The sequence below is a fragment of the Cheilinus undulatus genome, linkage group 15 (assembly GCF_018320785.1).
Source record: "Cheilinus undulatus linkage group 15, ASM1832078v1, whole genome shotgun sequence".
Lineage (NCBI taxonomy): Eukaryota > Metazoa > Chordata > Actinopteri > Labriformes > Labridae > Cheilinus > Cheilinus undulatus.
Genome location: NC_054879.1, coordinates 23,757,561 through 23,784,354, shown reverse-complemented (window position 1 = coordinate 23,784,354; position 26,794 = coordinate 23,757,561). Strand labels below are relative to the sequence as shown.

At 38.8% G+C, this 26,794-nt stretch overlaps 1 long non-coding RNA gene across 1 annotated transcript in view; it reads left to right on the top strand.

Annotated features, from left to right (window-relative positions):
• Nucleotides 1-572: 572 nt before the first annotated feature.
• Nucleotides 573-26,794, top strand: part of LOC121523057 — a 32,763-nt gene continuing 6,541 nt past the window's right edge. Inside the window, exons 1-2 of the long non-coding RNA XR_005993017.1 lie at nucleotides 573-672; nucleotides 4,495-4,776. This is a non-coding gene — a long non-coding RNA (uncharacterized LOC121523057). The remainder of the gene's footprint in view (nucleotides 673-4,494; nucleotides 4,777-26,794) is intronic.

The following is a 26,794-nucleotide window of genomic DNA, read 5'->3' as shown; positions in this document are numbered from 1 at the left end:
TCTCATCATCAGAAGAATACAGAGTCTTCTACAGTCACAGAGTGAGGATTCCTCTCCTGTATACACCATCTTCGGCTGAAAACGCCAGAAATTTGGCTTTACATTATAAACTTACAATTTGTGCCATACAGTATGTTACTGTGTCGTATAATCGGTTTTCCAAATCCAATCACCCAGCAGACGGTAGATTGCCTGAGCCTTCGCTTTAAAACGTCTTCGTTTCTTTGTCTTTGTCATCCGGGTACTCTGCTTAGCGGGAACTTTTCATTCAAGGAACAACCTAACAAAATGGTTAGGAAAATTTTATGAATTAAACTCCCCTGGTAGGTTTTATGCAGACGTTTACAGTCACATCAATGTTGGAAAACATGCTTTTTAAGAAATGAGGCACCAAAAACAACATTTTAGGTCTGCTAACTTTACGTTTTTCAGTGAACATTGTAGTTTACCATATGGATAAGCTAACAACTCTAGTGAATACTCGGTTCTGATTGGCTCTGGAAATTCCAGTGGAACAGGGAAGAACAGCTGCACATCTCCAAATCCTCCATTAATGACTGATAATTGGACTCCTCCTCAGGTGTTAACCCTTACATGACTACTTGTGTTTTTGATTTGAAGGATTTTCTGGTGAAGAAGACACCATGTGTCCACATTCTTACATTTACTCTGGTGAGTACCATGTTTTCATAACTGATAGATTGAAATTTGACACTGAACTGAAAGAAGAAATACATCTCAGTTATCTGATCTTGCATTACCATCATTGCTCCATCTGACTTCTACTCCAACTAGTTCAAATCATGGCTACTGGGTTTTTAACAAGAGACATCACATTACCCAAGATTTAGCTTCCCTACATCGGCTCCCTTTAAGTTTTAGAATTGTTTTTCAAATTTTACTGATAACTTTTAAAGCACTTCCAAGCTACTTAACAGAACTTTCAACTCTTTATGAGCCAGCCTACAGCCTTGGATCCTCAGGTGGGGCCTCCTGGTGGTTCCAAAGTTGAGGGTTAAACCCAAAAGTGATAGGGCCTTTGCTCCAGGGCCCCTCAGGAATGACCTGCAAGAGGAGATGGGGGTATTCAATTGGTCACCTCCTTCAACCCCTTAGAATTCTGGGTTATAATGAGTCAGAACACCTATCAAAGAATATCCAAATTAAATTGAATGTTGTGTTTAAAGCATTTGGAGTACAAGCACAAACAAGTTGTCTTTACAAAGGCAACACTCTGAAGTTTCTTCCCAAACTTTCAGACTCACTGAAGATGCTACTGGTATTGAGTAATACAACAAAAAACAAAGACTTTGGGTAGTTTTTAGGGAAAAAAACTGTGCATTGTCTCTTCCTTTTTAGATTTCTTTTAACATAATATTCCTAAAAAAAGGTTCTTAATGTCTGTGGTTATTACTTTGCATTTAATCCCCCAGTTTAAATCAAGGCTGTCCATGGGGGTTTTCTGGAGCCCTGAACCTCTGGGATGACTGCATAACAGTGAGCATGAATGGCCCTCTGACATTAAAAGCAACACGTCTTCATTACCTAATAGGAACAAAACAGCTACCCGTTATCCTTTTTCCTGCCATTTGATAAATGAAACTGATGCATAACATTATCACTTTATGAATACACACATAAGCACTTTCAATTTGATAAAATGTTTCAAAGGATTATATTAGTTTGGAATTAAAGTACATTTGTTTTTTTGTTTTTTGCATAACCTTATCCTATCATTCTACCTCTTATCCACATTGTACAACATTTTACTTAAAAGGTCTGGCTGTATTTCAAATTTTGAATACGTAATAGTTGCCTGCTCTATTGCTAACAGGTAGGGCCCACTGGTGCATGTGAAGCGGATTGGTAGATTTAGAAATGTAATCTTAGTTTAGGTACGTAATATCAGTTGACAATAGTGTGCCAAAGATAGGCTTTGAGAATTAAAAATTTTGGGAATTTAATCAATATGCATAAGAGGATTGACCATTCTGCTGCACAGTTTGTCCTGTCTGTATTCTAAGTGCAGGCATTAGGCTATTTAGGGACTGTTATAAATTTGAGGCCCGAGGGAGTGACAGATATAAGACCCTTCCCATTTATCTAACAGCAATCGTTGTGAGTGAAGAAATAGTTTTTAAGCATTTCCTCTAAGATAACAAAGCCTGAGAACTAAATGACATCTGGAATATAAATGTCCAGATACCCAGCCATATTTGTTCTTCAGCTCTTAGAGCAGCATCACAACCTAAACTAGTCAAATTATAATATAATAACATGTTGCAAGGCTGAGTGTAACAAACAAATAAACTTGCTCACTTTTGGTAGAGTATCTATTCTGCCACAAATCATAATTTTAATTTATTGCATGCCATTTAACCACAGTTATCCATAAAATCATTGTGTAAGTATGTCCACAGGAATCTGCCTGTAATCTACTTGATAAAAGGAACTTTTGGGCCTTCTGGGTGACTTCACCAGACACTTTTTGGATAATCAAAATCTATTTTGATGCTACTTTATTCACTCTTGGTCTGTTTTTAAAATTCAAAGTACCCTTCCTAATCATTGAAAGTAACTTTAGATGTATACCTTAAGGATTTTATCTTGAGGTCCCTTGGAAGAGAAGACCCATGCAGTTGGCTACCTTTGCCTTGTGGTAAAACCACCTATGAGGCTGTTGCAGTAAAATGTTTAATATCTGCTCAATGTTGTGTAAAGTGGTGTCAACTGCAAAATCATAAAAGGAGCAAGTGTGTGAGGTATACTCATAGGTAAAGCAGACAAACTCTGCGGGATTGCATCATTTTACTCCTGGTTTAATATTATGACAATTTTAAATTTTGTAAAATTATGACAGGGGTCTGTGTGAGCCAGATCATCGGCACTGGCAAGGCCGGACCTGACCCAGGGGCCAACACTGGGGGATCTCTGCTCCAACTTGATTCACATACTATGTACAAAGTGTTTCTCTATGCTGCCAGGAGGGGGAGCCAAACATCAAGCTATCTAAATTTGGCGCCCTCTCCCTGGAATATCACAGATCACCCAGGTTGTCCAGTACAGTGTTTTTCAAAGTGGGGCCCTGATCCAGTAGGGGCTTGCAAAGAGGTGCAGGGGTGTTTTGGAAACTTGGAGCAAAAAGAAAGGTTAATGGAACAAAACTAAAAACACTATTTGTGACAGCAACATTTGTCGTTTTAGATGTTACTAATGACTGGATGCTGAAATCTGTTTGTCAACTTTTTAGTAAAAAAAACAAAACAAAAAACAAAAAACTAAAAGACGACGGAATGTAATGAATGAATGAAAAGATAGACAGATATGAGTTTTATGTGGAAAAAAATAAAATAAATGAAATGAATTAATACTGGGATAACAACTAAATGCACAGAAACATATCAAGAAGTTGTATATTTAATCTTTTATATTTTTCATTATAATGTAGAAGCTATTTCAGAAAGAGGAGGGGCAGGGCAAGTAGTTATGCTGTGCAGGGATCCTAGGCAGGCAAAGTTTGGGAACCCCTGGCCTAGTACTTTGAAACCTTTTATTCTAAATTCCTATCAAATTTAGTGGTTTCCATGTCTGTGTGAGGAATGTATAGCCAGACATGAATTCCCATTATGTCTCCACCAGCTTTGTCAGTAAAGATAAAGCAAATATTTGATGATTCATTCTTTGGTGAATTTAGTCCCAAAATTACTTGTCATTAAATCATAGTCAAAAATGTGTAATTTACAACGACTTTAATCCAAATTAAAGCTTAGATGTTGGAGCAGAAACTAGTGAACATCAGTAACCTAACAAATGTTTATAAGGCCAGTGGTTTTCACAGTATAAAGGTGGTGGATAGTGACTTGTTTATCTCTGTATCTGGGGATAACAAGGCTGGTTTTCCCATGATAATGTACATTTCTCAAGGTTTCTGAAAAAAGAAAAAAACACTATAATTGACATGTCATTATGGGACATCACAGAATGAAATAAAAAGTGTGAATGCTTTTCCTCACAGGGCTTCTGCAAGGATGTTTATGTGTGTTTTTAAACACATTTGTTTTGTCATTTTCTCTTTTTGCAGTCATATTTCTCATTCCCTTTAAAGCCCAAACTGCAACAATTTCATTGATTATATTTAAGGAGTTGAAAACTTTCTGAAAGTTGAGTTGAAAATTCTCATTCTGGAGGTGTTAATGGGTCCTTAGGCTAGACTTCTTGAGAACCACTGCTCAATATAATCCTCTCATTTTCTGTAAAGTCACTACCATATGTCTGTAGAAGTATGACCAGCACTTTTTGCCTGTAGATGGAGACAAACTATAATGCAGTTTTTATGTAGACCTGTCCCTGTAGTTCTGATACCATCAGATGAGACCTTAATAAGCCTGGCTGTGATGACATGTCTGTCACTTTTTAGATTTATTGTCTCTTATTTGGGTTGAAGGGCAGCAAAGTCTCATAGTTGCTGTAATTTCCCCCCCTTCTCTCCCTCAGGAGGTGTCGGGCAGCAGATGGGAGGTGATGGAACTGTGTGGTAGTGTAGGCGGTGACATGACAGGCTGTCAGGCCCTAATGCAGGCTAACATCTGGAGGTTGTTGGCCATGTCACTTCTTGCCTGCCGGCGGGGTCCTCTAGCCTGGGGCCAGAAGCCATCCCGAGGGACGTACACTCGGGGCAAAACCTGGGCCTCTGAGATGGAGAGCTGCAGAAATGATGGTGTACGTACCGCAGGAGTCACTCTGCCTCGTACCCTGAAGTGAAGCCAAAAAATGAAGGTAATACTGACTGAGCTGCTTTAGAAAGTGTCAGAGTAAGTTTTTTTCTGCAGCTTAGGAAGACATCATGAACTATCTCCAACATCTGTGACAAACTACAAATAGATTAACATAAGAAGTCCCTGTTGAGTGCACGGTGAAAACGCAACCACATACACAGCAGGATAATACAGAACCTGTTAGAATAACGCCATTGAGGCACTGTGCTATTAGCGCTTCATGCTCGCCTTGAGCATCCAAGAAGTAAGTGCCTCTTCTATTTTAATGACAGCCCTCACCCAGAGGTAATTTCACTGTGATTAAGGCAGGAGAAAAAAAATCACCTCTTAAAAGTCTCTAAATTGCATCTTATTTATCCACCTTTTAACTAACTACAAAAGGCAGACAGACAATAGCGCTGCATGTTTCTACCTCTGCTGGTGAACAATTACACTTAAAGACATTATCTAGTCCATCGTTATATGGGTATTAAATATGGCACCCAGGAGATAACAGAGAGAAGCTTTGATGGAAAAGTTTAAATGTGAGAAATTAGATTTCATTCAAAACTTCTTGAAATGTATTTGTTCACAGACCATCATTGGTCTGTGTGATGACAAACAGGCATTTTGATTTAGTTTTATGGCTTTGAATAATAGAATAAAACTCTTTTTTTATAGTTAATAAAGTCAAATTTAAGTTTTAGAGCTGTGTTAAAAATTTACATCAGAACACTCTTTGACATTTTCTCTATTTTTTGAACATCTAATGTTAATATTATAAATGGTAATCCCATTTTAATTTTTTAAATTGCATGATCATAACTGTAAAATCCAGCTATGTTCTTTTTGCAGTATGTCTGACTGAATGCTCGGGCAAAATCCATCATTTCTGACACAATCTAGATATAATAGTGCTTGTCATGAAATTTGTTTAATTCATTCATGGCTTTCAAAGGACGTCACTGGCTGACCTGCTTACATTCCCCTGTTAACAGCAGCATTATCATAAATTTAAATGAAGAAGTCTGATGTTTTGTGCAGACTCCACCACCACACAATGCATGGATCTGACACTAAGTAACCTGACTGGTTCACATCTCCATGGCATGCGATTTATTTCATTTGCCTCTTGGCAACACCCTACTGACAGTGTTTGGGAGGGGCTGAACATTAAAAAAACACATAGATGCTGATTGTAAGAACGTTCTGTCACTTTCATTATGGGTCAGTCAAAGCAACAAAACATGTGAGCTCGACAGGCAGCAGTTGTTACATCAGTACACAATTTTTCACGATCAGTGGAGCCATTTGGTAAATTAAACTCTTGTTGAAGCTGGTCTGGAGAAGAGAAAAAAACATCTTTTCCAACAATGAAGTTTTAACACAATGCCTGCAACTGCATCTGCATCCACACTGATTTTTTTCACTGGCCTCTTGTGTTTACAGGTTTGCAATTTCTCTGGCTAAACCACCCCCATGTCTTTTACCTCTTTTACCACAAATTACGCTAATCTTATACAATCTGGATTATAGGTCGCTAAGTATGCTACTAATGACAGGACTAGTCATCAACTATTTAAGCAAATAGTTAACTATTTATGTGGATTTTCACACATTTACTTTATGGCTGTTGTTTAGAGAGGGAGAGAGGAAAAAAGCTATTAATAACTGAAAGGATGCGCTGGGTGAATATTCCATTTCAGCTGTGAGAGCAACAATAGAAGTCCAAACTTCTCAATATTTGTGCCAGGCTCCTGTGCCTGCTTGTTACCTGCTGCTACCCAGTTATGACAGACAAGGGTAGCCCCAAAGTTTGCTTTGGTGCTAGAGCAGACAAGTCCTCCCTGTGCTTCCTGACTTTCATCATAACACTGCAGCAGGAGTTCAGCACTTTTATTAGTAGCGTTGAATGTAAATGCTTGTGAGTTTAAACATTATGGGATATGATGATGTTACATCAGCCCCCACCTTAATATTTTTACAGCTGCCAAGAAAGTTATGTGATTGGCAGGGTTTGTTAGTTAGTAGTTTGTTAGTTTGCTTGTTTGTTAGCAACATAACTCAAAAAGTATGGGACAGGTTTTGATGAAATTTTCAGGAAATGTCAGAAGTGGCATAAGGAAGAACTGATTAGATTTTGGGAGTGATCTGGATCACCGTCTGGATCCAGGAATTTTTTAAAGGATTCGTTTCTATTGGGAGATAGGGCTAATGGCAGAGGTCTGCGCTCCTCGAGTGCTTTTCTAGTTGTTTCTGTGTTGCGTCACGCTCGCTGATTTGCTTGTAAACCTGAGCAAAGATTGTAAAGAGGTGAGATGACTCACTCCTCATCAGTATCTGTGCTGGGAAATAAGGCAATGAAGGCATTCAGCATGGAAAAGTGCATCCAACGAATCATCGCAAATGAAATCTGTTGTCATCGAATGTTGTCAATAATTCGTAGCATGCCTAAAGGGTGGCACCAGTATACAGGTCTGCTTTTGGGAGTCTTCGAGAGGAGTTTTCCTGTGTGACAATTTTGATTGTGTTTATTAATGTCCACATCATGAAGTTTCTATGCAAATCTGTGAATGTATTTGCCATGTATTTCTATTTGCCAGAATCTGTACTTCTGAGAGCTATAATATGGCTGCTTAGCTGTCAGTGTGTGGTGCTAGTTGTGAAGTTGACAAAACTACAGCCCACATCTGCCGGTCACTCCTTTTGCTTGAGGTGTCTTTTCAATCAAACCAGACCTCTGGAAGGTTTATGTACTTAACAATAAACCTGTTTTCTTTACATTAAACACTTAGTCCTGATGAGGGAGAAAAGCTGTTAAAACCTGCTTCAAACCCTCACCAGTCTGGTCCATGTCACCATGTATCTTGGTAACCTTGCATAGCAGATGGATACGCCTGTTTCCGTATTTCTCACTGGCAAATCCATCTTGCAAAGCTCCCATCTGAATCGTTTGGGCCCGGTTAAATAGTGACAGTACCAATCAGCGTTGAGGGGCAGTACTTTCTCAGTTGGGGGCCATAGCACACATTTGCTATGATTATTCAACAGACAAATTCTCAAAATTAGCAAGAAATGTAAGGGAAACGATGGAAAATGAAGAATTGCATCACTGCCTTGATGATGAATGGCAGTAAAACAGGCTAAGTAGGGATACATGACACTGGATTTTATGTTATTTCCAAACCACTTCTAGCCGATACGGTACTGATATATCCAGAATTTTTCTGTCCTTTCAGTCCTGACAAAGTACTTCAAATTACACCAAAAAATGCAACAAAATTTGCCCTTTCAAAAAATGGAACTAGCTATAGTTCAATCGTTAGTCATCAGAGCACATGTAGAGAGTAACCACACGTTCAGCAGAGGTGGATCTGGTTTTCCTTGAAATACCACAAACATAATGCTTCATCTTAAAAAGTGAAAATGTATATTTTATGTAATATGGTGATTATGGCCTAGTATAGCTAAATTACTTTTGAACAAAACACCTGTAAATCACTGTGTATAATGGTGGAGGTCTTTTTTTATAAACTACTGAAAGCTATTGACGATGAATCTTGATCAGATAAATGCATGCTGTCTTCATTCAGGCACTACTGCTTTTTTTCCTCTTGTCAAAAGCATTGCTGTTATCCAACCATTTCAGCTTAATGAACTTAATTTGAAATGAAGAGTCTCTCTTAAACAGCTGAAGATTACCAGAACAAAGTACTTCACAACAAGTAGTAAATTCACATAAAGAAAAACTGTACAAATCCCCAAAATTAGTTTCTTCCTCACATTCCTATCTTCATAAAGTCCCATCAAAGCAGCCCGTCTCCTTAAATCACCATCTATTGTGTAAGGGGGTTTTAGATGAGCATATGTGGATAATTACACTTGACAGAATTGCTGTTTGACCTCTTAGAGACCTCCAATTCCACAAGAAGGGAGTTGATTCACCCTCCCCCTACCTGAGTAATCATACCCCATCTTCAGAGACATAGTATTATAATCACACCCATTCACAACTTCCTGAAGTTTGATTTCACCCCTCTACATTACACTCCTGAATCATGCCTCTTACTCTGTTCTTTTCATTTATTGTCTCACTTGATTGCCTACTCTTGAACTTGTCAGCCAACAGTAAGTAAGTCACAAAGTCAATCCATGATTCAGACTTTCAGAAAGACCGCTACACTGCCTCTTTTATAAGAACAGACTCAAATACACATACACTCACTCCCCTAGCTAATGCTGCTAACGTTAATAGCCTTTGCTGCTTTAATTGGTTCCTAAATGCTGTCAGCAGCTTTCCCACTGTGTGTTTAATGAACAGGTAGCACTCCATGATTACAGCAATCTCAACCCACCACCCCGCTGCTACTGACTCCCTCCACACACACACACACACACACACACACACACACACTCCAATGTCCTCCGCATACGCCGTCACCAGCCTCAAACGCAAATGGACAAAGGCAATTTGAGAGGCTCCTGTGCACTGCAGGATGCTGGGTAAATTAGAGATGAGGATGAGAGGGAGAGAGGGATTGGGCGAGTGAGACAACAAAAGAAAATGAGGGGAGATGAGTGCTAAAAAATGATTACTGGTTTATGAAGTGTAGAAGAAGTGGAATCATTTCATAGCACATGGCGGTGTGAACAGTGGGTGATTTGCTCCTGTGCTAGCTTGAAGATGAGTCTTTGATTATAAATTGTGCAGCTTCTTTGTCTCGTTTTAGTGTTACTGTGTTTGACATCTACATATTTAGACTTAGTGTGTTTTTTTTTTTTTTTACAAGGAATTTTCACTCAAAGTCATCAGAAGATTTAAAGCTCTTGAGTCATTTCACAGACAAACTTCTTGGCCTTCACTCCAGTGTGTCTTTTACATCTACTTTCTCTCCCTTGAGTCCCTCTTTAGGGATACACAAGACTGGGTTTTTGCTAATATCCGATATGCTTATATTCACAAGTTAATTTTAATTGATACTGATACACTGCTGGGACCTCCAGCAGGCACTGGGGTGGATTGCAGCTGAGGGTGAGCCAAGTCCAAGGCCATGGTTCTCTGTCAGGAAACTGTAGATTGCTCCATTATGGTGGGGAGTGAGTCTCTGCCCCAAGTGAAGGAGTTCAAGTATCTCAGGGCCTTGTTCATAAGTCAGGGCAACATATACCAGGAGATTTAACGGGATGCTTGATCAGTAGTTCTACAGGCGTTGTGATGGACTGACATGGTGAATATTATTTTTTGGACAATTTTTGCCTTTAATTGATTGGACAGCTGAAGAGAGAGAAAACATAGGGAGAGAGAATGAGGGAAGACATACACCCAACTTGTGCAGTGACTGGGAAGCAAGGACCATGGCCTCTGCTTATAGGTGCCTGCTCTACCCACTGAGCTACACCTGCGCCACAGATTCAAAATTCTTGACACAGTGAGATGGTTTTAAAATGCTGCTGGCAACATTCGGAGCAGTCAGACACAACTATTGCAGCTCAAATCAAGCTATCTGATGATGACTGCAATTCAGCTTTTCAAATCCCAGGCAGCTGGTTTTAAGACATTGCAATGTGTAAAAAGGTCTCGTTTTGAAAGTCTAAAATCACAGATTTCTGTGTTTTTATGTACCGTGAAATTTTGCTTCCACGCTATGATGTTGATGACAAGTGACTATCATGATAATCTGGATATTCAAGTTGTTATTATGATGATAATAATGCAGGGGAACAACAGTCAGTGTGCAGTACTGTCCCTCTCGCAGACACCTGTTTTATTACATGGTTAAAAAAAAATCATTGTCCATGGAAACGATGCATCGTCACGTTCAGTTGCAGAAGTTTGAACTTGAACTGGAGTTAAAAATGTTGCAGAATGGCCCATTGCAAGCAGTTGTGAGTTTCAACTTATCTTGAAGTAAATCTTTGGTTTGAATCAGGCCTTAGAGATACTGTGGGCAGTTCAGGTATCTGGTGGGTCCAGAAGTCGAGTGGCTGCTCCCTTGCATTGAACAAAGCCAGATAGTAGGTGGTTTGGGCATTTGATCTGGATGCCTCCTGAAAACCTCCTTTTGGAGGTCTTCAGGTGCCAGGCCAACTGAGAGGAGACATCAGGGCAGACCTACAACTTGCTGAAGGAGTTGTGTGTGCTGTCTGTTCTGGGAATGCCTCAGGATCCCCCAGGAGGAGCTGGAAAATGCTGCTGGGGAGAGGGCTGTCTGGATGGAGTTGCTTAGCCTGCTGGCCTCAGATGAGTGGAAGAAAATGGATGGGTGGATGGATATATGGGCATTATCAATAATATTATTTATATATATAGTTCACATCTAAAAAGTTTGTCTTTAAAACTTGAAAATCTAAGGACTGATGATGACAAAAGACTTCAGCTGACGTTTGTCTGTTCCACTTGATTCCTATTGTTGTGTGTTTTTGGATTGTGACTAAATATGGTGATATACATTGACACTGTATGGGAGATTTGTTTTGATACAAAACCTTTATTTAGAATGAATGGAAAGCAGTCTTACAGATGGGAAAAAAGTCAGGATCTTGAAGCTGGCACTGTATTTTAGAGACTGTTGAAGGCTTTATGAGACTGGAGTTTCTGTTTTTTTTTTTTAACAAGTGATGTCCAATATGCGGGGCTTTAATTGTGAATGTGCCGTCGATGCTTCTTCTTATAACCTCATTGTTGCTGTGACAGTGATTTGGTTTCCCCTTACGATTCAACAAAGGAACTTTGATCAGACCTCCATTTCCTGTTCACTCACCGTTGTTACTCCTTGTTTGTTCCCAACTCTTCTTCTCCTCTTGTCTTGTTGCCTCCTCTCTCCATCTGTTGGCTCTTGTTTGTCCTGAGGCATTCAGTCAGGGACTTGTCCTCTCGCTGAGCTGTTAAAGATGTGAGCTGACAGCCGTCTCTCGTTTTTTGACGGATCTGTTATAACACACAGTGAGGAGAAGCAGAGGAGGGTCTCGTTGGAGGCCTGTATATATGTACGGCTGGGTGGCAAACCTCATGTTGTATACATATTTGTTCAAACATGTGCGAGTTGCTCAGTAATCCTCCCCACTCTGTTTCCCCTCCCACACATGTATATAAACAGGCCAGCCTCTACCCCACTCCGCCACTATGGGGGGGATGCCATGGGTGAGGTTAGTGAGGAGGGGGGTGGTGCATGCTTAGCCTCTGCCAGATGCCCTCTTTGGTAAATAAGCAGGGAGTCCTTAGAGGGGCGCCACTGGGCGTCTTGACTCACCCGTCCCTAAGGATGCAATCAGGGTGTCCCCCTTCTACTTTGTGTAAGGGGTGAGTAGGGGTGAGGAGAGGAGAGGGTCTGGTCTGTATGTGCCTAGTGCTGACATGGAGGAGCTGTGGGTCTAATTCATTAAACCAGCCTTCTAATATAAACAGCCATTCATTTCACTGGCTGACACTGGGCCGTCTGGACAATGTGAAGAGCCCCAATAGAACTGCCATACACTGCTGTTTATGTGAGAGAGAGAGAGCGAGAGCTGTGGAGCCCGGCTGTTTGTGTGTATATAAGTCTCAGACGGCCTCTTGGTCCTGAGCAGGTACAGTGAGGCTAACCAGATTCTTTCATGAGCTCCGACACGGTTCACAGAGCGACTGAAATGCACATTTTATTTTTAAAGATTTAAGATTGATGCAATGGCCAGTAAAATAATGCAGCCTGCAGAAATTTTACAAGGAGGACATAAACACACTAATGAATGCTCCATTCACCTGGTAGATGCTTAGGTGGTTTTACCTTTAGGCAAAGGCAGAGCTGGGGCCTTGTGCTCCAAGGGGCCTCGAGATAGTCCTTATAGGTCTGCAGCAAATATGAGGTATTATTCAAAGGATTTAGATGAGTATTTTTTAATGTAAATAAGGGGCCAAGAGTGAATTAAAAGCATCACAATAGATTTTAATTATCTCTAAAATATTTAGGGTGGACCCTGAAACCACTGGGGTCCAAGCCCCCCTAGAAGCTCCAGAATGTCCCATTATTTAGAAAACTTTAGCTGAATATCCCAATAGACATAAAGACACAATGAACTGTAGAGATGCAACAATACTGGATGTATGCCAATTAATTGAGTCTCAATTAGAATTACAATGTTAGCTTCTCACAAAATCATGGCAATCAAAGTAAACAATTACTGATGTGCTTCTTTTCTAATGTGCTTAGCGCAAAGTGTAGCACAATCTGAAGCCACTGAATGAGTGTTCATGCTCTGTGAGGTACAGAGAGCTGAAAACCAGTGTATGCCAAATTAGATTCACTGTCTGCATCCTGCTGGCAACTGACAGCTCTGATTTGACAGTTGTTATTATATCAGTTGGGCTTCAATCAGATGCATCACTTTACAGGAAAAATAGATCAATATTAAAAATTAGCAGATGTAAAACATGATTCAAAACTCTCTGCATCCACAAACCCGTTTACTGACAGAGCGGGAGAGGCTCTTGGTGTGATGCAGCAGCTGAACAAAGATATTTGTTAGGTGTGTTATATTCCTCCAGTTAGAATCTGCAACCCAAGGAAACATGGTTTCAGTTCATACAAACTCAGTTTCTTTGATTTTATTTGAATATATATATATATGTTCAACAAAGAGGGATAAACAGAGTGTTAATCCCTGTAGAATGTTAACTTATCCCAGAAATTAAAACGCATATTTTTCAAGTAGATAATTTATTCCTTTTTTGGCTAACAAACATCAATAATACAATTCAAGCATAAATGAGGGAATTAAGATAAAAAGGGTGTGACACACAGTGTCCTGGTGGAAACTATTTTGAGTTTAAATCAGATATGGTCATGTGACCTGCTCCAATTCTGAAGATTTTAATTGTTTTTTTAAATAAAAAGTTGATGTTTAGTCTTTTATTATTGACATTAAAATAAACATTCATAAAAGAAAGGGTAATGTCAATAAAAGTATAAGGACAAAATCTGGTATCAGCCAAAATCTTTATCATTAGGGCAGACCAGGAAACAGTTAGAAATTAGAACTGGCCAATCAGATTTGAATGAGTGCAGCTCTGGTTTGTTTACTACAAGAGCAAAAATATTTAAAGAGAGCAACATCTTATGGATTTAGCCTCTTAATTTTGATCTCAAAGTTCACAAGATTATTCTATTAAACTTTAAAATTTACACATTTTTCTTCTGGGGGAGCATGCCCCCAAACCCCCCAGAAAGTTTGGGGTCCCCTACCGTAAGACCTTAAGTCCTGTGGGAAACACTGATGCAAGAAATAAAAATGTGTGATTTGTGACAGAATAGAAGTCGCACAAATAGTGAAGATCTGTTTTCACTTTTCCAAGTTTGACCTGGCCTAGAGGCATGTTAGAATATTTTGATGTCCTGAGTTTGAGTTATGATGCTTTTGTAAGAGCTGCTGGCTATTTGGGTATTTACAGTTCAAATTTTGGTATGTCCTGTGGTCCTCTGGCTTTGCCTTAGACTCTCAAAATACTACAACAGCCCCAGGTCGATTAAGGATAGGTAACAGCCTCTGGATGGGTTTTGATTTTCTAATGCCAGCATAACATGGTGTACTGGAAATTGGATGGGTTATCAGGATAAACAGCATGGTTCCTGTACAAAAAGTCTGAAGTTAGATTTTTAGAATTCAATGTCATTAATGATTCAGAAAGTCTTATTTTCACTTTTAAAACAACTGAAATTTTACATGTCCCTTTAATCAAGACATGTATTTCTTTGTCAAATCCTCACTTGCTAGTTGGCATTTATGATTTCATGGCAATTATGGCTGCTTTTATGGCTTCATGTAAATATTCATAAACTCCTAGTGGATGAGGGGACAAAATACAAGCTCAAGGACCATTGTCCTCAAGAGGGATTAGAGGGAATGGTTAGTGAACAATGATTGTGGGGAGACTGGCATTACACACATTAAAGGTTTCTTTGGTATCTGGTTGGAGAGTCAGATAAATTAAATGATACCACTGCAATTCAACCAGAAAGTTTACAGATTTAAAATATCGGAAAATGCTTTTATCTTAAGTTTGGAAGCTTCTTCTTAACAATGATGATAATTATAGAGGACATCAAGCTGTATTTTTTTTTTATCCCTGTTCTTCATGTCAGTTTACGTGGAACTAAAAAATGAATGCACACTGACACAAATGCTCATATGCACAAAAGCCCACACAGATAATACTTTCCAGTCTCCTGCAGAGCCAAATTGTGCAGATCAGACCCCCCACTGTGCACACTTAGCTCCATGTCTTCTTTTGTTCCTTTTGCCTTAAAACGCTCTCCTTTTGTTAAGCACAGAGAAAAAGAACAGCAGAAAAAAAAAAACACAAAAAGAGCACTCAAAGAAGACAAATATATTTCTCTAACAAAGACTACACTAGTCAGAAATGGGATTAAATAGTGTAATATACAGATAATGAAATGGTAGAGAAATGGAGGGATGAAGGGATGAGGGTAAGGGTTGAGGGATGAAGGTGAGGGTCCTGGGATAGAAAGATGACAGGATGAAGGTAAGAGTTGTTGGATGGAGGGATGAGTGGATGAAAGGATTAATTTATGAGGAAACCAAGAAGATGGTTGCAGAAATGTTGTTGGGCTGTCTTGAGCTGGTCCAATCTGAAGAGAGCTTTGATTTGGGACTTGAGTTGGTGGCATTGGTTCTGTTTTAAGACAGATGAATTAAAAAAAAAAAAAAACTTAATTATTAAAGGGAAAAGGATTGTCACAATATCGGAAATTAAAGCTTTGATATGATATTCATCAAAATGAGATGACATTGATACCTGTTCTGATACCATAGCAAAAAGAAATTGTTCAGTCAAGAGACACTTAACAGAGGTGATAATTTATTTTACAAGTTTGGAAATTTGAAATGTCTACATGCATGTGCTGCATGATCTCAGCCTTCGTCTCCTTCCTCTCTTTCATTGTGAGCAGTAGGTACGACTTTGAGACAAAGCCTTTGTCCCCTCTCTGTGAATAATCCTTTTCCTGAATAAAAAAAAAATCAAGATTACATTGAGATAAAATGTGGTCACTATAACCCTTAATTGCATAACCGTATGTCTAGGAAATGAATCGATTCCAGGTTATACTGTATTTATATTGCTTATTTTGGCAGTATATAAACAAGGCTGTCTTTACTGCTTCAAGTGTAGGAATTCTGTTTACAAACATGATTTAAAATGAAAATCCCTGTGTTACAATGTGTTAAACACTGAAAGGATTTTAAAACACAAAATAGGACACATATTATCATTTAAAGTTGGGCAGAAAATGAAGAAATAGGTTCAATGAAGTAGATCAGAGGTCAGGGAGAAAAATATTTGTTCCTTAAATATTCTGTGAGAAGACCCGATGGTGCCAACAATTAAATGGCAAATTTTTAAATATTTCATGCACTGACCAACAGACTGTTGCAGAAGAAAAAGAAATCTTAAGACCTGACTTGTGAACACAATATTTGTGCATTTAAGAAATCGGCCTGCTTTTTCTTTTTTTGTGTGTTTAAGATATATTTGTGGGGCTTTTTATGCCTGCATTAACAGTGAGGAACAATGGATAGAATCAGAAACAGCGATGAGAGAGCAGGGGGCCGACATGCAGGCAAGAAGCCACAGGCCGTACTTGAACCAGGCGACCTAACCACTAGGCCATCTTCACCCCTGGCCTGGGGTTTGACTGAACTAAAATGTGCCCTGGCATGACTTGCTGATCCTTTTGTCATGTATCCCGGCATGTCCAAGTTGCACTAATGCAACGCCATACTATCAGAGTTGAAGTTTTTTGAACTTTGCGTTGATAACAAGCTGGATGGTCATCTTTTGATGATATTATGGACTGTTGATGATGAAGTTGTTCCAATTTTACACATACAGAGGAAAAGGTCCCTGCAGAGTTAGAGTTCCAAATTCTCGCCCAGCTTTTAAAGGTGAAGGAGGGAGCAGGAGTGAAAGTGGGGAGAATTGAGGACACAATTAAAAAGGAATACAGAAAAGCAGGGAGTCATAAAGGAGTGCCTCATCCAGCAGGAAGAGAACGCTCAACTGAGGGCTGGCCTGCATCAGGCTCATGAGGACCTGCTCGACAGTGGGAGGCCCAAGAGGAGATGGAGAAACGTCAGATGGACTGGCAGCAGGAGAAAGTCTCTCTTCTGGGGTCTGTCAATATCATAAAGCAGACTCAGGAGGAGAGGGATACTGAGAGGGCTGCAACGACGGACAATTTAACAGAGAGAATCAAAAAGCTTAACACAGGTGGAAGTGAGTCAGAGGAAAAAGAAGACTACTCCATCACCAGATAATGACAGCATTGATGATGCATCATTAAAACATGCAGCATTAACAGCCAGGATCAAAAATTAAAAAAGAGAATTTCACCAATAACTGATGCTATCATTAACCTGTTTAAAAAATCCTAATAAATACTTACAAGGTTCTGTAGTTTGTAATAAAATAATGGTTCATACTTTTTTCCACATCTCATTTTAATCAGGAGAGACTTAATACAAGTTAACATTAATTTGTTTTACAAGTTTGGAAATATTTGAAAATGTGAAATGTCAGTGTGAACAGACTGCATCAAACCACATAAAGTATAAGAAACAAAATTAGCTGTGTCTGAAAATGCCGACAAATAATGTCAGATTTAGAGTAATGGTTAGTGTAACAAGCTAAATGTGTAAACATGCTAAAATTAGTGCTTGGCAATTATTTAAAAAATAACTATAACAGACACTTAGAGCCTCTGCCTTAAACCTTTCTTGTCACTCATTCTGTTTTAAAAATCCATGAGCCCAAGGAAAAGTTTGAAGAAAAATAATTTTTGACGTCAATGACAGTATTTAAAGGAAAGAAAATCTGTATCATCTTTAAATCTTCAGACCAGGAAAATCCATTTATAATTGGCCAATCAGACAGGAATCAGTGCCACTCTGATTTAATTTCAACAAGCACAAAACTTTTTAAAGAGAACATTTTTCTAGATATTTAGCCACATAATTTTGTTCTTGATGTACACAAAAATGATGCATTAAACCTGAAAATATACAAATTTTCAGGTTTTTCACATTTGTTTTAAATTATACAGATATTTACAGCACAAACTGAGCAGGGGGTGTAATGGTCATTAACCGTAATCAAAATCTAAATTGAAATTAATCTTGATTTGGATTTTTGCCATAATCGTCCAGCCCTACTAGTGATTGTGGTTCATCCATTTTCCACAGCTGGATTATGGTATGTTTTACAGGAAATGTGTAAACGCTTGTGGTGTTGCCACAAATGAACAAGTTTCTCCTCATATCTCTGATGTCCATCTTACTTTTTCCTAGTTTTAACTATCACAGCCATGGCTGTGTTTGTTGTGCTCCCTCCATCACTCAGCTTGTTTCCTGATTTGCTATTGTTCTGTTCCATGTAACAGTCCTGCTGATTCCTGCCCAACTACCCTCAGTATTTACCCCACTCAACAGGATTTCTGATTGTAAACACTGAACATTTTAAATTTTTAGGGTTTTCAAATTTGGGAAGCCCCAACCATCTTCTAAGCAGATCAGGGAGGGTAAAATCACTGTGAACATACCTCACATCTCAGGAAAATCTGGCAAGATAATCATGAGAACAACTGCATAATCTGGCTTTTCTTGGTTTGTACTGGAAGAAAAAAAAGGCCTGATTATTCTGTAGTGAGTTCCCTGCCTAAGTTGGAGATGTGATAACTCTGTGAATAACTGTCTGTTGAAAACTAATGGATTTGTTACAGGAATATTGAAAGGAAGAAAAAGTCAGCATTTGTGAAATTATTAAGTCATGACTTCACAAGGCGGCCCGATATATGTCAAGTATTGTGACACTGAGGACACGTTGACAGTAGACACTTGTCGACAGACAGACAGACGGGCGGTCCACACCCACTGTCACTGATACTGACTGTGGAATTTGGTTTTTATGGGTTTACAAATACACATGCACACTTTGTACTCATGCACATGCACACTCAGACATACACATACACGCCAATCCGTCCAAGCATGCAAGCATCCACCCTCCCACACACACCTAGGTATCTGTGACCACTAATTGTGTCTGGCCGGTGCCGTCCCCAGCAGTCAGGGTCATGAGAGTGCTGCGGTGCAGGACAGGGTAGCCATTGCGGTGGCCTCTTAAACATAGCTTATCCTGGGGCCTGTTATTACCCTGAGAAACTATCATCTTTTTCTCCTCAAAAACCGTCCCGCTCAGTCAGTTTAATGAAGCAGGCATTCCAACGCAGGGAAATGAGCAACAACTCCCACAATCCCACGCAGCACCAGCAATTAATGGTTCAAGACAACAACCTCCGGGAAGGAGACGGAGCACAGAATGGGTTTATCCTTACAATGTCATTATCACTTCTCTCTGCTCTTTGTCAAAGTTCAGCCTTTGTTTGCTCCTCAATTTTTTCTTTGAAGCTTAAATATGTGATGCAAAGACTTTCAGATGACCTGCAATGGTTAATGTGGTGAACTGCATGTAGATGAGTGACCAGTCTTGGTGCTTGTGTAATCAGCTGTTATAATAATTCCTTTCAGCCCCACCAAAATTAAATAGCTAATAATCTGAGCCCCACTATGACCTACATGCAACAAAAAGACAACAGTTTTATGTAAATATTTAAATATTTAATGAACTATCCAATGAAAGTTCTCACTGTAATAATATTCTTGAAGGAAGACCCAACATTGCTTCACCATGAGGTCAGCAACATTTAGCAAAGTTTAATGGGCCAGGCAAAACTTCTTTAGAAACTCTGAGTAGTACCAGACTCATGTTGAACAGCCATCTGCTGAAGGTGTGTTGGGGTTGAAATGAGATAGAGGTAAAGGAGAGAAAGGAAAGAGGAGACAGAGATGCAGAAGGGAAGAAAATAAGGATGTTCCTTCTCTTCCTACGCTAACCAGGCATTTAAATAGTGTTTAACCCGCTGGGTCAAAGTGGAGAATAATATCTTCTTTCGTTTTTAAAGCATTTATCTTATTTTTTATTCTATGCATGTTATTTAACATGGGTGTGGAGATGAAAGTGATTCTGTATGCAGCAGTGGGATCTTATTGTAATTCTATTTATTTTTATCTATCCAGGATGCATGGAAAAATTTCATTGTACTTTATTGTGCGATGACAATAAAGGTTGAATTGAATTGAATTGAATTGAATTGAATTGAATTGAGAAAACGCTTAGAAAACCATGAAATTCATCACATGGTTATTTTGTTTGTGTGTATAGGCTGTGAAGCTAGTATATAGAGTAGAGTGTGGCTAAAGTTAGCAGCTAGCTCTGCCAGTAATCATTTCTCTTTGTAGATTAATATCATGCCTCCTGTGGTTACTCATAACTTCAGTTGAATATAGCCCTCAACAGCTTACACACAGCTTCATCTCCATTTTCTAATTCAAAATATTACTATACCGCACTATTTCTACAACATGCTAACCACTATACTTCCCATGTTTATGTCACGTGCAGAGCCTCAGAAGATCTCTGGCCCTTAACTGAAGCTACAGCAGCTACTATTGGTAGGAGACTTCATTCCAGTTTTGAAAGAGCATTTGACTAAGATTTCCTACCTGTGTTCATAAAAAACTATGGCTAAATAGTTATCCAGTTGGTTAATTAGTTGCACCAGCTAATTTGATATACAAATTTAGCTTGCTTAGCCAGTTAATTGTGTACATCCCACGAAGAACACAAGCTTAGCAAAACAACCATGAAAAAGATTAAGTTATGTCTATCCTGGCCATGAATCAATCTCAAACTTATTGTCTTAGGTATGGCTGTAATGTCAGAAGTGATGAACAGTGTGTGAAGAATTAGCAGCAATTTCTGTGATGGTTACTCTAGTATTAGAATTAGCAGTTAGGATGATAACGAAATAGAAAAGACTGATATTGGTAACTGTAGCAGTTAAAGTTTAGGTCAATGGCATATGAGCTTATCGATACTGTTACTGAGTCTTATGCATCATGTAGAGTGAGATTCTATCTTGAGTCAAGTCACCTCTTTTACGTCAACCACTTTGGCACAAACACGCATTCTCTAAAAAAGTTTTTAATAGTTTTTAAAGGTTTCACATGACTTCTCACGCCCATGGAACGGCCCCTGGCAGGAAAAGCTTCCTGCTGCTTGCAACTAGGCGCTTAAGCCAATTTGACGTATTTATTTTCATAATGAAAGAAAGTGGTTCAGCTGGATTTGTAGGGGGAGACATGGTATGGCTTATAGCAGAATACTGTATGACTGCCTTTATCTGATATTACAGCACAAGAACACTGACTGACAGCTGACAGTGATCATTATACTGTGGTTAAGTAACTAGTAATTAACTTATTAGTGCTCTCCAGTCCTTTAATGATGGATTCTCACCCTTTACTTCACAAATAGCAGCATCATTGACCCAACCACATCATAAATACATTAACTTTCATCCTTGCAGTGGTTATAAGGAGAATGATTCTCCGCTACTGTTGATATACTGATATGTAAACATCACTGAAGCAAAACTCTGGGTTGGCTTTTCTGACTTTGGTGGGTTATGTAGATTCTGAGAGGCATCTGGCTGCAGACCTCTACAATGGGGCGTACAGCAACAGACCTCTACAATGGGGCGTTCAGCAATAGACCTCTACACTGGGGCAACGACTGTTGCTGCTCTCAAACATGACGGACAAACGAGAGAAGTACAGGAACACATCTCTAAACTTTTTTGAAGCCTTTTTTTGTTCGTTGGTTTTAACTGCTATTGTTCTGAACTCTTTTTGCCCTCCATACACTGTGCTGCTCATGTTACTTAAGCTATGAATATAGTTGATTTACGGGCCAATAGTATTACGGACATCTGCATTTTAAATCAAATTGAATGCAGCGCCTTCAGCTACCCGATTGAACAATAAAACATCCTCTATCTGCTGCTTCACATTGGTCATCCTCCTCCACGCAAGGCCTCCACAGGTAAAATCCCCCAGACTTTGCAGCAAGTCCTCGTAGTTGACAATCCTTGTCCAGTGTTGAAATCCATGTTAAAAGTGGCAAGATAAACGGGAACTAGCTTACTAAATAAGGCGACATTATGTTACATTATGATGCATTTAAGGTAGTCATATTTTGTTCCACCCCTTTTAGTGCAGATGAGGTTAAAACTAGACTTAAAATGAACTCAGTGCCTGTTGATAGCTATTGATAAGATTGGGGCTGTTTACAAAACGCCAAAGTCCACCTGGACTTGCACTGTTTGAGTGAAATCCTAAGAACTATTAACCTGTCAGAAGTCAGTAGGCTGGCTCCTATTTCATATTTGTCCTGTTGGGAGGAATTTCCTGCTTCCCATTCAGTATGAAATCAGTTGTTTAAAGAAGGCAGAGCTGCTAGCTGAGTGACAGCACAGCTTTTAACTTCTCCTCTCCTCTCAGTGACTCTCCACAAACTGTTGACTTGAATTATTCTCCCGCTGCCTTTATTAGCAGCAGTGGTGGAATCAGAGAAGGCTGTCTGCAGAGGAAGGAGGGAGGGGGGGCGACCGCTAAGTGCTTCACTTCTGATCTCTGATGGGGGTCATGGGGTCGCCGCTCAGCCTCACCCTGATGACTTCTGACACCGCATGAGCAACCAAAACCGCACGCATGCACTCACGCACACACATAGTGGATCTGGATTCTAGAGCACAGAAAGCCACATCCTTAGGGATCACTGTGGCACTGATACAATTAACTCAAGTACAACCAAACTCCTGTACACAGATTTCTCAAATATCAATGCTAAAGTGAGAGAGCAGCTTCTAAATAATGTGCTCATCCATGTGAAAATGTTCATATATGAAGTTATTTCTGAGCATCTCCTTCAAACGATTAATGGGTCAACATGAGGCTTTTGGTTTATGTTTACGGGAAGCCTGCTCTCTAATCATATCACTAAATTAGCAGTAATTTGGGGTTCTCAAACAGACTGGTCTCATTTTACTCACTGCTTATGTCTGAACGTACCAGTCTCAGACAAGTTGTAATTAAAAATGAAATGTAATCACATATAATACATGTTTTTAACAGAGCTGCAGACTATTCAAGCCTCTGATACTGAGGCAGAGAGGCAGGCAGAAGAAAAGAAAGCAGAAAGAGTTTTCTGATAACAGGAGACCAGATTTTATTAACAGATTTCTGAAAAGTAATAACTGGAGAAATATCAGCTTTATTTAAAGGTTTTATAGCAAGAAGTGGCGCTTCATCAGTTAGTTAACAAACACAAGCTTAAAATCAGATTAATCAATGTGGCACAGGGATAGCGTATCTAATGCAGAATAAAAATGTTATTGTCCTGGCAGAAAACATTGTCTCTTTTCAATTTATTCAATAGTTATTTCTCACACACTAAATAGATTTTTGTACAAATCTGATATGCCAATATTTCAGATTTATTCTAACCAATATCGGAAATTAATACCAATATATTTATGTAGTTTCGACCTTGATTAAAAGCCTTAAACACACTTTAAAGTATGAAGATGAACAAATAAAAACAAACTTAGTCCTTAAAATACAATTTTGAATTCAAAGGAGGATGAACAAATGAAGACTTTAGCTGACTTCAGTCTGTTGGTTCTGTTTAAAACCCCACAATCTTATTCGTATGTTTGGTTGATATTTACAGCCAATATATTGTCTTAAATATCAGGGCAAATTTTCATACCTTTCTATGCTGATAAGTACATTTTTAGGTAATATCTGCTGATTGTATAGTGCATTTTTTGTATTTCTCATTCTAGTCAAACTTCCAATTGTATAACAGTAACATAGGGTGTGAATCTCTCCTTCTCAAGACGATTCGATTCGAATCTCAATTCACAGACTACGATTTGATTCACTGATGATTCATTAAAATAAAGAACAGTTCGGTCCGGTCCGATCCAATTTGGTCTGATTCGATCCGGTAACTCTGATTATAGAATCAAAATAACTTTTTACTTTAGCAAAAATTAGCAAACAAGGGGAAGACAACATAAATTTATAATAATCTAAGTTTATTCGATCTTATTTATATATTCTATATATTTAGAAAACAGACTTTCTAACATTCTGAAATTATGTTCAAGAAAGTTTTCATCACACCCAGGTGTCTTGCTTTGACATTAAGTTGGGAGATAAATATTAAAATGAGTTTTTACTGGGACATGTTCATCCTCCTGTACTTGTAACTTTCTTAGCATTAATAATCCCAATAACAGTACAAACTAAATATCAAATTTTCCCAAGAAGCACATATTAAAACAAATTTGAAGTCACAAGGAGATTTGGATAGACAGAGCTCTGTGTGTCTGTTAGTACGGGAGAACAAGGGGTTAAAATAATATTGAAAACAGTCAAATTAAAACAATTTTTATATATTTTTTCCTTTCATAATTCCTCTTAATGTGAGTATTCAGTCTACATGTTGCAAAAACAAGGTTATTTCCCTTCTCTGTGTATCTGACTGTTCTTGATTGTTTTCAATCTTGAATTAATTCACTGGAGAACAGCCTATCTCCAGCTCAGTGAAGTCCTCTCTGTTTAATATCATATCAGTGGGCTCAGATGTATTAATTATATCAGCAAATCAATCGCTCCCAACAACATGTTACGGTTGCAAACCCCCTGAATAAAGGGGCTGTTGTGATAACTGAAGACTTCTCCGAGTTTTAACTCAGAAATGTGTTTATGTTCGGGTTTGTTTATGTTACGTTTAGCGTTAGCATCTTAGCTGAACTTTAGCTCTGCCGTCCCAACAGGTGAGATTTATGAGCTGTTGTAGTTCTTAATCGCTTTTTACCAAAGCGTACAGACGGGCAGAGATTTGTAAAGTTATCCGTCCTTCATATAAAGTCCACATGACTTTTTTCTGAGGTGCAGAACTGTAACTGAACGATGTTTAAGCGATGACCGGTGAAACACAGCTATCTAGCGAGCATCTACGGCAAACTGAACTCTCGTTTGAAGGTAAAAGGTCACTGCGGGTCATGCAATATTACAGACGCTGAGCCAGAGCATGGTGGAACAGGCTATGAAAACAAGCAGCAGAGCCTCAGTGAACCAATCTCTAACGTTAAAACCGGTCTAAAGACTGGTTCGTGCCACATTTTCACCGATCCAGGACTCCACGGACTGATGCACTTGACCACTGATGTCAAGATTGGTTAACCGGTCCATATCTGATTATTTTCACACCACTACAGTAAAAGCAGTAATAGATACTCATATTCTAAATGAAAAGACAAGTAATATCAAGCTTTACCCAAAGCATTAGAGGTCAACCAGTGTTGGTTTTTCAGGGCCAGCATGATACAGGTTACTAGAAGTTTAAACGCTATTTGGAACCCATATGCATTTGTTATGACGTACAAATTGTACTTAACTTGGCAAAAGTAAAATTACATGAAATTACATTATAAAAATTGAGAGAAATAAACTACTAAGCCCAAAGTCTATCAGCGTGAAAAACGGCACAGATCAACACATTTCAATCAGGAGAGACTTAATACGAGTTAAAAAATAATTTATTTTACAAATTGAGTGAAAGAACTGTTCAAAGTCCTTGCCGATTAGACTCCACCATGATTATTTCATGTATTTGAAGGAGTAGTGAAGCAAACGGCAGGAATAGGATACCCTCCTATGGAGTCCAGACACTGGTGGTGGTGTTGAGAGATGCAGGATCAGATGAGGAGTAGACCTCTGAGAAGCTGCCCAGAAACCTCTGAGGTGGCATGGAGGAGGAGACTGAGCTATACAGGATGAGGATGAGACACTGATTAACTGAACGGAGGTGGCTGGGGTGCAGGACTGTGCAACGTCTGCACAGAATGACTGGCTGACTGAAAGAGAGTGACAGATTTAAAATCTGACAGGTGCATGATGATTGGTCAAACAAGGTTGTGGCCGAATCTGATTAGCTGAGTACTTATGAGAGTGAACGCCCATACTAAGCTGATTGTCAGAGCTGGAAGGGAGAAAGAATGGAAAAGGGTGAGATGTGAATGAATAAAGAATGAGCAGAAACATTCTTCCTGCTTGAACTTTCGCTGAGCTCCATTAGAAGGAGGAAAACATGCAAGGCATCGATTAGGCCTTGTGTGGTCACTCAACACAACATTTAGACCGGTGCTGACGGTGTTGCAAATATCCTGTCCATGGCAGAAATTTTACCGATGATGGTATCGCTGATGTTTAACTGCCCACCACTACCGTAAATGTTTCATCACAGCAACACAAGTCTCTGCTGTTTCAGACGCTGAGTGGCAGAAAGAGCAGTCTAGTGACAGGAAGTAAACAGCTTAATTTAAGCTGATAGGTGCTGTCTTTTTGAAAATTTTGTCTTGATGATTTTTGTCAACCCAAATCCTGAGATGGTGAAATCTGTTCATAGAAATGTTTGGAGCTGTAAAGGTACGTTGATAAAGACACAAGCTGAGCCTTAATCCCACTCAGTTCTCCTTCTTTTTGCTTTAAAAGAAAATAAAGACCTTCAATTTCAGCAAATCAAGCATACAGTATAATGATAAGGTAACAGACACTTTAAGACAACAGATTTTGTTTTATAGATGTACAAATAGCCCTGTGATGTCAGAATAACTCTGATGATTTTACAGGGAAAGACAAAAAAATATTAAGTTTGTCAATATTTGTCACAGATTAAATAAAGCAGCCCTCAAAAATTAACGTAATTTCTGTTTGGTCAAATTGTGAAGTTATTTTTATGACACTATGAAAGTTAGGATCTGTTCAATGAGAATTTATTGAGATTAAAATAAAGGTTAAACTGGGATTTAAAACCAAACTAGATTACAAAAATCAGTTGGGGTACGTTGATCTTGTTTTGATACAAGTTACACCCTGATTTTTTTTTTCAACAGGTTTAACTATAAAGTGATCTTTTTAGTAATAAACTAGAGTACAAAGAAGTAAATGAATTACTAAATTATGAAACAACTGATCTAAAGCTTAGTATGAACAAAACTTTGACATTTATTCAGTTT